Here is a 14,441-nt window from a genome sequence, read left to right on the forward strand (position 1 = left end):
TATATATAGTAGCACCTATAAGGCGAGCTAACATTAATTTAGAAATGTGGCATCATAGGGTAGCTGCAGTAGTCTGGTTAAAATGTAGTTAAGGCCAGTTCAGATCAATGATTCGCAACGAGACAAAACGGTTTTAGAATGTTGCAGAGAAAATTGCAGCGGTGTGAACTAGTTAGTTGCAGAGTGTCTGAAGCCATTGCCTGGGGTCTCAAAAGACCCACCTTGTCAAATCGCCAAGTGCAGTTTTAGAACGTTTACAATCAGACGTCTTGGAATTTTGCAAGTTGCATCCAGTCTCGTTGCGAATCACTGATCTGAACTGGCCTTTATTTAGTTACATTGCAACATTGCAACAAGGTAGCATTGCATTCGAGAGACGGTTTGCGAGGCGTGTACCGGTCGGTAGCGTTAGCTAGCGTTTTTTCTAATTGCTAGCTGACATTAGATTGTGTTAATTACATTAGCTAGTTAGCTAACGCAATGTTACCTGATATGAGAGATGGATACTGTGCGCAACGTTGTCTAAACTAATGTTGCCTTTCTTGACATGGTCCGGTACCTAGCATTAGCTGTGCAAATAGCTATGTAATTTAGTAACGTTACATTGTCATCAAATGTAATACGAAATCTACATCAACAAATAATATGACCTCTCATGTTACAGAAAAACATTTTAGGGTTCCATAACTGCCCCCCTCACCCGTTATTGTAACGCTAGCAGACACCGGAAAAAACAGTATGCCGCTCACACACAAGAGAGTTGAAGAGCGAGCCTGTTGCGTTAGCTTCGCCTACCCTCACTAGCGGACCAACCACTGATGGGTGATGGAAAACGCGTCACTAACTATGCGCCGCTTGTGACTTTTTTCCCTGGAATGTCGCCACAAACACGCAGTTCTTTAATCATAATAATATAAATTAATATAATAATAGGCTCAATCACCATTGTGTTACCTAATTCGCCGACAGATAGTGACTTAACAGACATTTATTTGAATGAAAATCTTTGAGATTATTACTTTAAATAAGTATTTCATTACCTGCCTGAATTTAGTAAATTATGCACAGTCAAACAATTTGGATGACACATTTTTTGTGCAACTGTTAGCATGTCACTGTCCCCAATAAAACCTGTTGTTCCTGAAATTGATGTTTCTCCAATACTGGCACCAATGCGCTCATCAACTTTAAAATGCTTCACTATGCATTGGCCTCCCCTAGTAGCGGACATACGGAGCACCTAAAGAAACATGGGTGAGACTTTTTTTTAATGACTTGTGATATCTTCCAAAACCTTTGAGTTCTTCTGAGAAAAGAATAATCTATAAATAATAACACAAATGCGCTCATCAGTGTGGCAACATTCTATCCCCAGTCTGTCACACACAATGACTGTGCATTCAGATTGCAGAGGTTATCTCGTAATCACAAGAAAACAACTTTAAATATGTCAAGATCACCAGATAAGTAAGTTGCGATCACGAGAAAACAACTTTCGTTATGTAGAGATCACAAGATAACGGGATATATATATATATATATATATATATATATATATATATAGCATGGTCTCTACAGACTTCCGTAATTTTAGGATGACACATAGTCAAAATGATTTATATATTGGAAATTTATAGAGGAAAACCTCTAAGAGTATGAAACTGCCATTGAGTGCAATGCATAATTTAGGCTAGAAAGACAATTTATGAAAATCTGTGCTGTTTCATGAGCACTTACACTGCTGAATCTCTTTATAGTATATTAACAATTTGTGTCATTTTATGTCATAAATGTAGATATAGGAAATGTGACTACTGCACATTTATAATGTAAAGAACAACAAAGCTATCTGTTAATCAGGCAAAGTAAACAAAAACTAGTTGAGAGTAATCATCCATTAAAAGGTAATGATAGCAAGCTAGCTTGTGAGCGGTAGACCACTAGCAAGCAAGAGATAGACTTTGCTAGCATCTCTCGCTTGCCATTACATGCACAACATTTATTTACTCCTGTGTGTGACAGAGGAATGATGGCTATGTGTATTCACAATAGACTAGCTAAGATCTTTAAAGCCAAGTTCGTAGTAAAACACGAGTAGCTGCTCCATGTTTACTTTTCCACAGGAAATGACACTGTGGCAATGACCTGGAAGTACATATGTGCTGTAATTTATAGATATTCTTTTTTCGGGAAAACACAAAAGTACACTGCTAAATAATATATATTTTTGAATGGACATGATTCAAGATTCCTCTTGTTCCCAGACTCTAGTTCTCGGCAAACGAAAATGAGAGTCCTGCAGTGACCAGTTCCAGCTTCAGACTCTCATTCTTTGTGAATGAATGAGAGTCATGCAGTGACTGAGAACTGTGACTGAAGAAAGAACCCAACTTGGTCATGCAGGCTTATCCTCAAACTGGTTCAATGAAAAACTGCTGAGAAATAAGGCTACATTTACACCCCAGGTCTTGATGTCCAGTTCCAATTTTTTGCCTGTATCAAATTTTGTTGACCGCCTGTTTATATTTCCTTTTAAAAATGACCTATATCCGATACCAGTGTTTACACGGTTTACACTTAAAACGACTTGCATGCATACATGAGGGTTTGGTTACCGATACGAAAGTAAACAACCACACCTCCATGGCTATATCACCATCTACAATGGACTCAAAGTGAGACAGAAATAATAATTTAACTATTGTTTTTTGAAGCATCTTAGGTCCGCAACAAACATCCCCTGTATTTTGACTTACACGACTCTTTGCCCCACATACTTAGAAGGCACGTAACCTCAGTATTCGCCACTGGTCTCAGCCTTCCTTCTCCATTTAACTTCTTAACTGTTACCAGCAGAGAGTGGTTGTGCATAATTTAAAAGTGGAAGAAAAAAAAAAGTACGAGAATATTGCATTTTGAATAACGTGCAAATCGCAATGACCGGGAAATTCTGATCTGTGTGTTTAGATGACAGTCGCCAATATCCGATTCCTATCGGATTTATTTCCACACATGAATGTGGCCCAAAATGGATCTGAAAATATCTGATTCCATGTGCTTTTTTGTGTTTACACGTTCATAATAAATATCCAATCTGTGCCACATGTGAGCAAAAAATCGGAAATTGGGTCACTTTTACCAGACTGTGTAAACGTAGCCTATGTCACCTACTGTCCTTTATTGATGAATTCCTGCAGTAGCACAAGTTACAAAATCATTTGCAATCAATAAAAGTGTTTGTTATAACCATATAAACTACCATGATTCTGACTAGACACTTCATATTAAGATCAATCTCGTACCATTTGCTAGAAACTTATAAGTGAAGGTTGAACAAACATCAGAAACCTGGCTTATTGGAGCTCTTTATGGTAATGGTTTTGACTTGGTGTTATGCTTCTGCATGGCTCACCATAAGGATGAAGAATGGGTCTCTGGCGGATTTAGAGGTCAGAGGGGATGTGTTTGAGCTCTATATGAGAAACTGATGATTCGGATATACACAGACACATTTGGAGTGTGCATGTGACCAGTATTGGTAACCTACTGTACCAAACCCAATTAGATCTCAGAGTGATTAATGTTTCATTACTATGTCCATTCAAAATTCAGAGATCTGCATGTCAATTGTTTTCTGCACCTCAGATAAAATGGCACAAAAACTTTTTTCTACTTCAGCTTGTGATCGGGTCAGTAAGAAGAGAAGAATGTGTAAAAAAGCAGCACAGCAGAAGAGGAGGACATAGCATAAAATAAAAGACAAGCCTAAAAGAAAAGAGGATTAAAACTGGTTTGAGCCTGTAGCAGCATGTGCTGTATTGTATTGAGCCATACTGAATTGTTTCTGGGATAAAATTGGAGATTCATTGCAAATGCCTCCGAGGTCTAAGATTAAAAACAATGATTTCTTTGAAGAGCATGGGACCTTGTTTACCCTGGATGAAAACGTTTTTTAAAGCCCTGTGGATTTGCAAACCATGTTCGACTTTTGATTTCATCATTTTTCCTGTTTTTTATTTTTTGTTGTTGTTGTTGTTTTTGTTTGTTTTTTTTCTCTCTCAGAAAAACACAATTCTTAAAAGACTTCTTTTCATTTCACCACATCTAACCCTTTCAACCTGTTTGAATGTGCTGGAATTGAACATACTGTTTTCTCTTTCATTGCTGTTTGAAAATGCGAGGGTAAATCATTAGAACTTCTGCATAACTTGTATTTTTGGAACCTCATTAACAGAATAAAAAAATACAAAATAAATCTTAGAACCATAGAAGAGGGCCTGTATAACATGTTTAAAAATAGGCTAGACCCAAAATTATAGTGTGTGTGTGTGTGTGTGTGTGTGTGTACTTGCGTTACGGTGTATGCTTGTGACATGGCTGCTTCACAAAATACTGTTTTAATGCCTTATGTATACATCAACTGTTGAACAAGCGGGTCTTGGTTCTACATAAGCTCTAAAATTGAATAACAGGGACCAGCAGTGTTGGTTAGAGATTTCTGTACATTCTGTAAGCCTCGGTTTTAATGACATAAAACATTTAAATGCACAGCAAATCCATGACTTCTGCTTTAGTTTTACTCTCATGGTGGAATTTTTAAAGCCTATATTTAATTGAGTGATTATTTCTATTAGATTACACTGGAAAGTGAATCCTGAAGAATAGACACATTATAATATGTATTTAATGGTTGGAATATTGAGACAGTCATAAATACAGTGCTGATTATAACCGAATATGTGGTGCAAGTTAGTCAGTTATTATCGATTATCAAATGCAAGAATGCAATTTGGAGTGTTTCTAGTCTAGCTTCTAAAATAAGAGAATAGAAGGAGGGCTCATGTTTATGTTGCAAATCAAGTCATATTTTCCACACTATTTATTTAGGTGCAACTTCCATATGGCGAACCATGCGGCTACTGGAACCTTTCAAGTATGCGTTTGACAATGTGAATGTTATCATTTCTGTAATTTTCCAGGTTGTCAGAACTGTTGTGTAAACACCTGCTGTTCATCTGTTCAGAGACATTCAAGTTCACCTCATTACCCACTAATGTGATGAAGTAGTGCCCAGAAAATCTAAATCATTAGTGCTTCCACAACACATGCAATAAAGTTGTCTAATAGTTGGCAGAAGCTGCAAGGTGTTTGATGAATTTAGCATTATACAGTCATTGTTATGATCTTGTAACTCTGGTGATTAACTCACGTTCCTGGAGGGATCATGCTTTCCGGGTCTTCCAGTTCTCTGCCTCTCTCCCTGTCCTTTGATTAGGGGGAGTGGTATCACCTGAGTGGAACCTCCAAAATGGATAAAGGCAATCACCTGGCACCTGCTACTGGTTTCTCTTGTTGCCATGTGTAGTGGCTTCACTTTTGTGAAGAGATGTTTCTACTCCTGGCTGTTCTTCAGTGGGCTTGTTTGTTAAGTGTATGTGATAACCATTTGTTGTTTTAAGTTGTGTATAGTTTCGCTTTAAGTGGGGATAAGTTCAAGTTCCTCGTGCCATTTTATTTTGAAAGATTACTAAATTACTGACAGGCCTACAGAGTATTTGAAGTCCTTACTTTAGGCATTCAACTGGGTAAATGTTGGAAGGTTGTGGAAGTCATAACATGGAAACAGTATCAGATATTGTTGTCTTGGATTAAGGGTTGTGTTTTTAATTAACTTGACACCAGTTCTTGCCACCTCCTTTTCATGTTCTTCCACCAAGGGTTTTTAAATCCTTCAGAGTTAAGAATTGGAATCTTGATTTGTTCGGTCCAGCACTCAATCATCTTGTTTTGAGGCTCTGAAGCAGTGTCCCTTTTTCTGTGGTGACCTTCATTCCCTGTGACCTTGTGCCTGTTATCCATACTAAATTACCAAAGGGCGATTATTTTAGCTATGCTAATGCTGTCCAAACCACAGAAGCTGGTCCTTAATTGGCTTTGGCCTTGATTCATGCAGCATTTTGTGCAGCTTAACAACCTCCAAGTTGGTGACTGTCCAACCAGAACCTATACTGTGCATGGGTGGCCCCTGAAAATTGCAGTCTCTCTGAACATAGTCCTGAGAATAAGAACATGGTTCTAAAAATGTGAGGGGTTCATTCTAACCAAATATGGGGTTGGTAAATCCATGGGCTCTCTCCACCCAACCCCCCTCCACTATTCAATTTCAAGGGGGGGGGGGGAAAGTTAATTAAATTGTGAGTTGCATCTATAATTATTACACAGCACAGTAAACTTCTACGTCTGTGTCAAATGTTAATTTATTTCACTGATTCATGATTACAAATCAAAATGAATGCAAAAATTAAACTTCTTGGAGCTGTTGTGTAGTTAATCCTGTTTATAAACATTTTGTTTGGTCTGGTGTGAAGTGCTGAACATATCTTTGCCCAGTGTAGCTAGTTGCACATGATTGGCTGTAGCACCACCCAAGAAAGGAGTGTTCATTTGATTGGTTTGGTGTCATTGCGTGAGTGAATACTGGGTACCTGCAGTCTGCCTGTTAATTGTGCACAGCCTGCAGTGTGCTCACAGTGACTGTGATGCACAGTTAGTGGGTCAGAGAGTGAAAGAGCACTGCAGCATACATTTGCTGAAATGGAGGATGTTGTTTATGCAGGCTGTTAGTGACGTAAATGTGGCCCAGCTTGGAAGATCCGGAGGTCTGTCTTTAATCAGGCCAGCTGAATGAAATGGAGTGGTATTAGCTCAGTGCTGATAAATGCTGCTTTTCCCCAGAGCAAAGAAACAGAAATTATGTAAAATGATGATGCATAGCACCAGCTTCCAGTCGCATAATCATCATCCCTATCATAACTGCAAAAAAAAAGAAACTCCTCCTTTAAATTAACAATATCAATTATTTTCTTTATGAGCAGCTAATTGCGCTGTCTCTTCTGTTTATTGCATGTGCCAGTTTATGGTACACCATGCATTAATGGGGAGACAGAGTCGTTGTGTGGGCACATTAATTTCCACGGGGAATTTTTAAAATATATATATAAAAAATAATTAAAAAAAAAAAAAAAATTTCTGGGGAATCACTTGGCACCGTTTGTAAACATAGTGATGACCCCTTACACACTTCCATTTTATCACTGGTTCTTCAGCTCATAGGAACATTTGGCTAAAACACTTTTGCCAGAACATGGTTGTGAATCATGATTAGCGTGGAGGGAAAGGAGATTAAGGAGTCTGGAACCGTGGCCGAGCCCTCAGCATGGCCATTAAACGCCTAAGAGGGTGGGTCAGAGGATGTGGGCCTAATTGTGTGCTGCATACTTCCTGATTGAGCGGGCAGCTGGCTGAATTGAGCTCCAGCTCTCTTGTACGGCACGGCTGCCCCTCTAATTGGATGCTGACTGCTTTCCATTGTAATGATCCATAAATATGCATATGCTGTGAAATGGGCTCATCCATCTGTTTTTGGGAAAATAGTATTTTGCTAATTTACCAAATTGAGGACTTCTATTCTCCTCTTGCGAAATTTAAAAATTAATATACAGTAAACCTGCGCCATAATGTCCTCTTGTCAGCAAAATATCAGAAATAATGTATGTTGTTACACCTGATGCTATTTTCAAATTGAGCCTTGAGTCGTGTGTGTGTGTGTATGTGTGCGTGCGCGCGTGCGTGTTTATTTTTTATTTATTGGCCCAGATTTACTAAACATTTCCAGGGGTGTTTTTTGCACATACCCACAAAGAGGATTAGGAGGCAACTTAGCTTCTGCAACACCACATACATTAATGAACTAATTTCTGCTGTCTAATGGAATTAAGCTCTTTCAGAGCAGGCTACATTTTCCCACAAAATTTCAATCACTTTCACTCGCTTGCAAAATCACAAAAATGCTAACATGTATACAGGACTTCCACATTTGGACTGTTCCTGTTTGGCAATGTAGCACAGTGGGTAAGTACTGGGCTTGTAACTGAAAGGTCATATGTTCGATTCCTGGGTTGGACACTGCCGTTGTACCCTTGAGCAGGTACCTAACCTGAATTGCTTCAGTATACATCCAGCTGTATTAATGGATACAGTGTAAAAGTTGTGTAAGTTACTCTGGATAAGAGCATCTGCTAAGTGCCTGTAATGTAATATAATGTTCCAGATTCATTGTAAGTATGTAATAAATTGATATACCTTAATATATCAGCAAATGACATGCCATTTCTCTTGAGGCCAGAAGTTTCTGGCCACGTTACTGATTGTGTTTGGGTTCTCTTCCATGTTCAAAAAATAAATAACAGGAAAAAAAATAGCTGTAATTATTCAGTGATTGCACCAACTCATATTTCCAGTTGGTGGTGATAATACCAACTGGGTCACATGTTTTTCTGTGGGTATAATAAGTAATTGAATTGTGCTGTCAGCACCAAGAAAACATCTCTCTATGTTCTTACGGGGGCCAGATGCAGGGGACTGTCATGCCATGCGAATCTAATTATGGTGGAAATTAGACAAAGCGTGAGAAAAATAAATGAACAAAATCAGATTTTGTTATTGAAAGGCTAATGAGAGTAATCAGCTTTTGGCATCTTTAAACGTGGCTGCACTTCATTCGTAACAGGTGGCCATGGCTGCTTTAGTGACTCTCTGTCCTTTTATTCATTGTGTGGTTACAGTTCTCCCACAAGGCAACTGGGCTTCAAACGGGTGTGTCCCCTTGCTGGGATGAAGATGTCTGTGGTGTTAATCCCATACAAACTGTGAACGAGATGATTGATTACAGGGAAATATCCAAACTTGCTGTCTAGTTTAGCAGAGAGACGATCATTGTGGAATCATTGCTGTGCATTCTGTAGGACTGCTGGGACATGCTGAACTGACATTGATGCCCTCAGCAATCTTTGGAATAAATAATTATTCTGTTCTGCCTCCAGAGACCCTGCTTGCTTATTGTGGATTATGCCTCAGGTTTTTTTATAACTAATTTTCCCCATATTTAGAATGCCCAATCACATTCTTGGGCCCCTACCATAAGAGCACCATCCAAAGCATGACTCTGTAGTCCCAGTGACCGTTGGACGATGCAGCTGCCTGGCACAGCTGACACTGACCGTAGGGCATCTGACTGAGCAGTGGATTCCTCTTGTGCAATTAGAAGAGAGAACCCTGCCAAGTAAAACTGGCTTCCTGGATGATGATGCATTGCCCAGTATTACTGAGCTTTAGTAAGGCTTAGCAAGCCCATTTTCTTGTTTTAGTTTTAATGATCCATTTCTTTTATTATCATTTTTTAAATTTATTTGAATCTACCTTTTCCTTTGATTTAAAAACCTGTGCAGTGGTTCATGTTTATTATAATAAGGTCATTTTAAGGATCATATAGTTTCTAATTTATTTAACCGGATCTTATGCTGAATAATGATCACTGTGTTGAACTTGAGTCTGCTCCCACTGAGAATTCCTCTAGGGTCTGGACTTCATATAGGGAAGAGAGAGAGATAAATGTGGTGCGATGGCTCAAGGACCCAGGGGCCAGATTAATGGATGACTATAAAGTCTGCCGACTGGGTCAATAACCCCTGCTTGCTTTAATGGACAGCCCATGATTAAGTGACAATTGAAATGTGCTCTAATTGCCTATATCTTGTAGTCAATTCGGATGTGTCATTATGCAGTGTGTATTACAGTACACTTTACTACATTGCTTTATAAATGATAAAACTGTCAAAAATGTGTCTCAGTGTATTCATACATTTTCTGGACAAATGTATCAGGAATGGTTTCTATTAGGTAGATTATACAATATGCCGTTGAAATTACATCTATTAAATAAAATAATACACATCCCTTCATATTTACTAATATGATCCATGTATAAATGGGCATATATTAAACAGGGGGAAAACAAATGGCAAAAGCAATGGGATTAAGAATACCCTGTAAATGATGTTGAAGAGTAGTTGTAAGCTGTTCAGTTTTTTTATTTCATTTTTTGTTTATTTTGTCAATACATGCATCATCTTTGAATGCATACAAAAATCATGGTCTTACTTTTATTTTCCACCCAAGGAAGAATGATTTTTTCTGATGTGTCTGAACCACAATTGATTTTTTTACTCAGAAAATAAAACTTGCTTCACTTGTAGTGCTGTAGACTCCAACTTTATCTGGAACACAGTTTTCAGAGGGTTTTCAGGGTTTGTCAGAACATGCTATTATAAGACTTATTGAATTATATTATTGGCACCAACTGCAGCTTTAAGTGCATAAAGATCAATTTCTGGGCATGTCAAAATACAGAAGAAAATATGTTTCTAATGTCTTATGAATTGATTAAATGAACAATGAATTAAGAAGGATATAAATCATTCCTTTCAACAGTTACTGAAGGTGAAAAGTATTTCCGTTGCGACCTGAGAACAGGGGTCAGAGTACTCTGAGTAGTCATACTGTTGCTTAGACACCGGTCAGTGCAGGTGAGTGACAGCTTTTGTAATCTATAATGTAGGCTGGTCTCCAGAGGCAGCATTTCAATTACAGACAGGAGTACAGGAGAATGGTGGTACTGATGCCCGTGTCTAATTTAATCACTTTTCTGTTGCATTTGCTATAATGAGGTGACAGGCAGGCTTTCACTAGCACTGTACCGGTTCTCCATTCTGGAAGGCTTACTATTGCAGCTGTGGCGAGCGGCCTAAGAATCCGTTTTAGTCTATTAAAAAAAATCTATCATTACTCTATATGGGTTTCAGAATAAACTGTAATGAATCATTTTGAAACTAGTGGAGCCAAGCTTCTGCTTTATTATTTTCCTGATTTAACAAAAAATAAAAAGACGATGAGTTTGGAATTCCCCATCATATGTGTAGACCTACAGTATCCCTACCATTGCAGTAACATCCCTCATTGATTGGAGAGGATATAGACTACCACACACGTCCTCTGAGGCAAGCATAGCCAGCTGCCCCTTCTTTTCATGCCAAAGTCTCCAGAGAACTGAAGTACTAGCCACTCTTCCGTGATAAATATGGAAATACCTTTGACAGAAACCTCCCTGTGGGGCTGACAGTGTTATTGTTTGATTCTAGGCTGTTTTTTTATTTTTATCATTATTATTTTTAATTGTAGTACAATTGAGGTTTCTGTTACTGATGAAAATGATAAGCTCCAAGCCATATCAGCTTTCTACCCTAACTAAGCTGACCTGGTTGAAATCCTATTAGCTACAGTAGCAAATTCAGACGTCTTTGATGCAGTCAAAGGTGGGCATCAACAACGTCAATGAATGCTGGTTTCTGAGCAGACTTTGCCATTGAGCATATCCTAGTTTAGGGTTAATAGGCCCAGTGAATATTTGAATAATGGCTGCTGTGAGTCTATTTGAGTTACACAATGCATTACCTTAAATCTAAGCATTACCAGTCTGAAACATTTTTCTCTCTCTTACTTGTCCATCATGGAAATTACTTACTGAGATTGAAATCCCTCTGTGGTCCCAGCAGCATTGATATAAACTCTTCATAATTCAGGATAAGACTGAAATGATTGAACATCTTTAGAACAGAGGTTGTTCAAAATTTGAGATGGGATGAATAAAAAATATTGTAGATTATTTTGCTATGTGTATACACACACAGAAAACGTATCATGTGAAGTAATGTATCATTAAAGAGAAAGGCCTCTCAACAGTCACCATCTTTCTCACACACACACACACACACAAACACGTCACTGCTGCTTGGATTAATAACCTATTCTGCTTGTCTGGATAATATGAAATACTCCTGAGACACAAACATTCTACATTTTTCAGGGCTCATGCAGAGGCAAATACTAAATGAGTTAGCATTCTGGTAAGACAGGCTAAAAAAAATATAGCTTTCATGGTTCATTCTGCTACATTCCTCTGCCACTCTGCTGTGCTGGCAGAAAGATTAATCAGTAAAGGCAGGATTAATCGTTCATGGGCGAGCCTACAAGCTAGCTGATTTTAATACATGCTTGGGGTTCTGAATGGCTTTATAGTTTATTCATTTAAAATCATCACTTTTATCACTGTCACCATATATAAATTCAGAAATATTGATCGTACACCATGGACACAATGTTTAATACCGAGGTGGTATTTAAGGGGTCTTTAAATGTACACAGATCCTGTTGCTTTCCATTCATGGGATCATATCTTTAAAATGGCTAATTGTCTAAGATGCAATTATTTTACCAACTCTAATGCTAATTTAAGTTAGCCGTATTGTGACAGTGAAAAATGTTTTCTTTTTTTCTTATTCTTGTTTACAGGCTTAAGTGTCAGCAGAGAACAGCTGCAGAATATTGGGGTGAACAGGAGGGAAAGGGAGTGTAGGTTTTTCAAGATTATTATTTTCTAATATGATGCATGGTGCTTGTCATAAAGAGAAAGAGAACTTGCCTGCAGAATTGCCGTTAATTTTTTTTCTTGGCATATGTAAAAAAAAAAAAAGTCAATTAAACCGATCCAAAAAGACAAAAGACAAGCTGGAATATATGTGGCTTACATGGTCATGGCTTTAAAGGGAGTTGCAAGCTTTCATGGTGGCTGGTGGGGGTGTTGTTGCTTAGAGACAGTGGTTGTTAGAGAAACTGCATAATGAGGAGAGCCAAAAAATGTAGATAATTCCTGGAAAACACTTCCCCTATGAACACTTGTGCGTGCGTGCTCATACACGCAGTGGCAGGCTCCTCCTGGAATTCCCACAAATTTCTCAATGGCTTTTAGGAAAAAGAGGTTGTGGCAGAAGAGAGGTTGTTAACTGATGCAGCGTGGATGTTATAGTCTTTATCCAAGGTTCACCTCTCAGAGTGGCATCATTTTTAGGTAGTGGTGAGCTTTAACAATGCAGTTTGCTGTAGAATGGCGAAGAAAGGTATCTCTCTCAGGAGTCCTACAGTAGCGATCTGAATGGCTGCGACTCACAATGTCCCCCAGGTCACCCACGCTTGTTATGATGCGATGCCACCACGTGTGACATGTGGAGCCGACTTGAATTGGAGCACGGAGAAGTCATGTGAAGAAAACAGGCTGCGCGGAAAATGAAACGCATTCCCTAAGGTCGTCTTCAGGTGACTGGTGATCGGACAAGCTTATCCAAGCAGAATGTCTTTCGTCAGCCAGAAGTAAATTATCTCGGCTGTAGTAGTTCTCTATTTTAGTTGTAACTCCGCCCTTAAATGTTAATAATAGATGTCACTGTTTATCCCTGATTTCCTACAGAGGCAGGCTGAGGGTTTGAGGGCCATTCTATTTGTTGTGTTTAATTTTCACTCGGCTTATAATTTCATTGGGCGTATTCAACAAACGTGTTTGCAGTTCAGTTGTTCAACGAGGGATGTTTACCAATCAACTATTTACTGTGTAAAGCAGCATTTACTATCAGGGCACACATCGATCCTTCATAGTGGACATTTTCCAGAGGGAAGAAAAAACAAGTAGAGGGGTGGAACTGGATCACAACATCTGCCCCACCAGCAAAGAGGGGATCAAAACCCAGAGCTCTCTTACAAGGGCCACTTAAAAAGATGGACTCCGTGGCATGTAACCAGTGGCACATGACCAGTACCTCCACCCTGCACAGGGACACAATCAAAATACGATGGCTGGTAAAGCAGCTTATTGGTTTAAAAAAGCAATGTACCTTCGTCATGTTGCAGTGTACATGCTAAATCTAAATCATGCAACAACAAAAAAATGCAAACTCTGTCCCCATCCACATTGCGATGGTGCAGGGACACGGCAGCTGAGCCTTCAACACAAAGTCAATAATGTGCATTTGGCATTACAGACACGTTTGAAAGGGATGTGTTTTTTGTTTTATTTGAGATTCCCATGAAATCTGTTCCATTTGTAAACCAGCCCAGATCTTCTGCAGAGAGAACCCTAGAATGCCATTTACCCTAACCTTATCAGTGATCATGACATTTGAAATAAAGGTTAACAAAAAGGTCTGTTTGTTTCATCTGTATTTATTCTTGTATTCATTTATCTGGGGCTGCTCTGCATTTTGAAGGAGGCACGCTTCAAAATGCCAAATGGAAACGTGAATAAATAGCAGGTCCTATTTTTATGGCTGAATTTGAAATGTAAGTATTAATAAGTTTTCCATTTGTCTGTGTTTGTTTGACTCTGGCTGTGTTAATTAGAACAACCGGTGAAGAAATTAAGTGGTAAATTACAGGAAACTTGCTGCAGGAAGTCAAGCAGATACTGTCTCCTTTCTCCAAAGTACACTCTCAGATTGGGAAGGGGCGAGGTGGGGGAGTGAAACCTCAGCATTGCATTTGTACCCCCACCTGAGAATTCTCACTTGGTCTGTTGTTTTATCAGGTTGAGTGGGATTAAATGATGTTGTGTAACAGTGGAAGGCTCTTCCCACATCTACTCAGTAGCTTCCAGCAAAAAAAAAAAGAAAAAAAAAAGAAATGCAGTATACAAACACACACAAACACACACACACACA

This window comes from Anguilla anguilla, chromosome 15 (assembly GCF_013347855.1).
Source record: "Anguilla anguilla isolate fAngAng1 chromosome 15, fAngAng1.pri, whole genome shotgun sequence".
In the NCBI taxonomy this organism is placed as follows: Eukaryota; Metazoa; Chordata; class Actinopteri; order Anguilliformes; family Anguillidae; genus Anguilla; species Anguilla anguilla.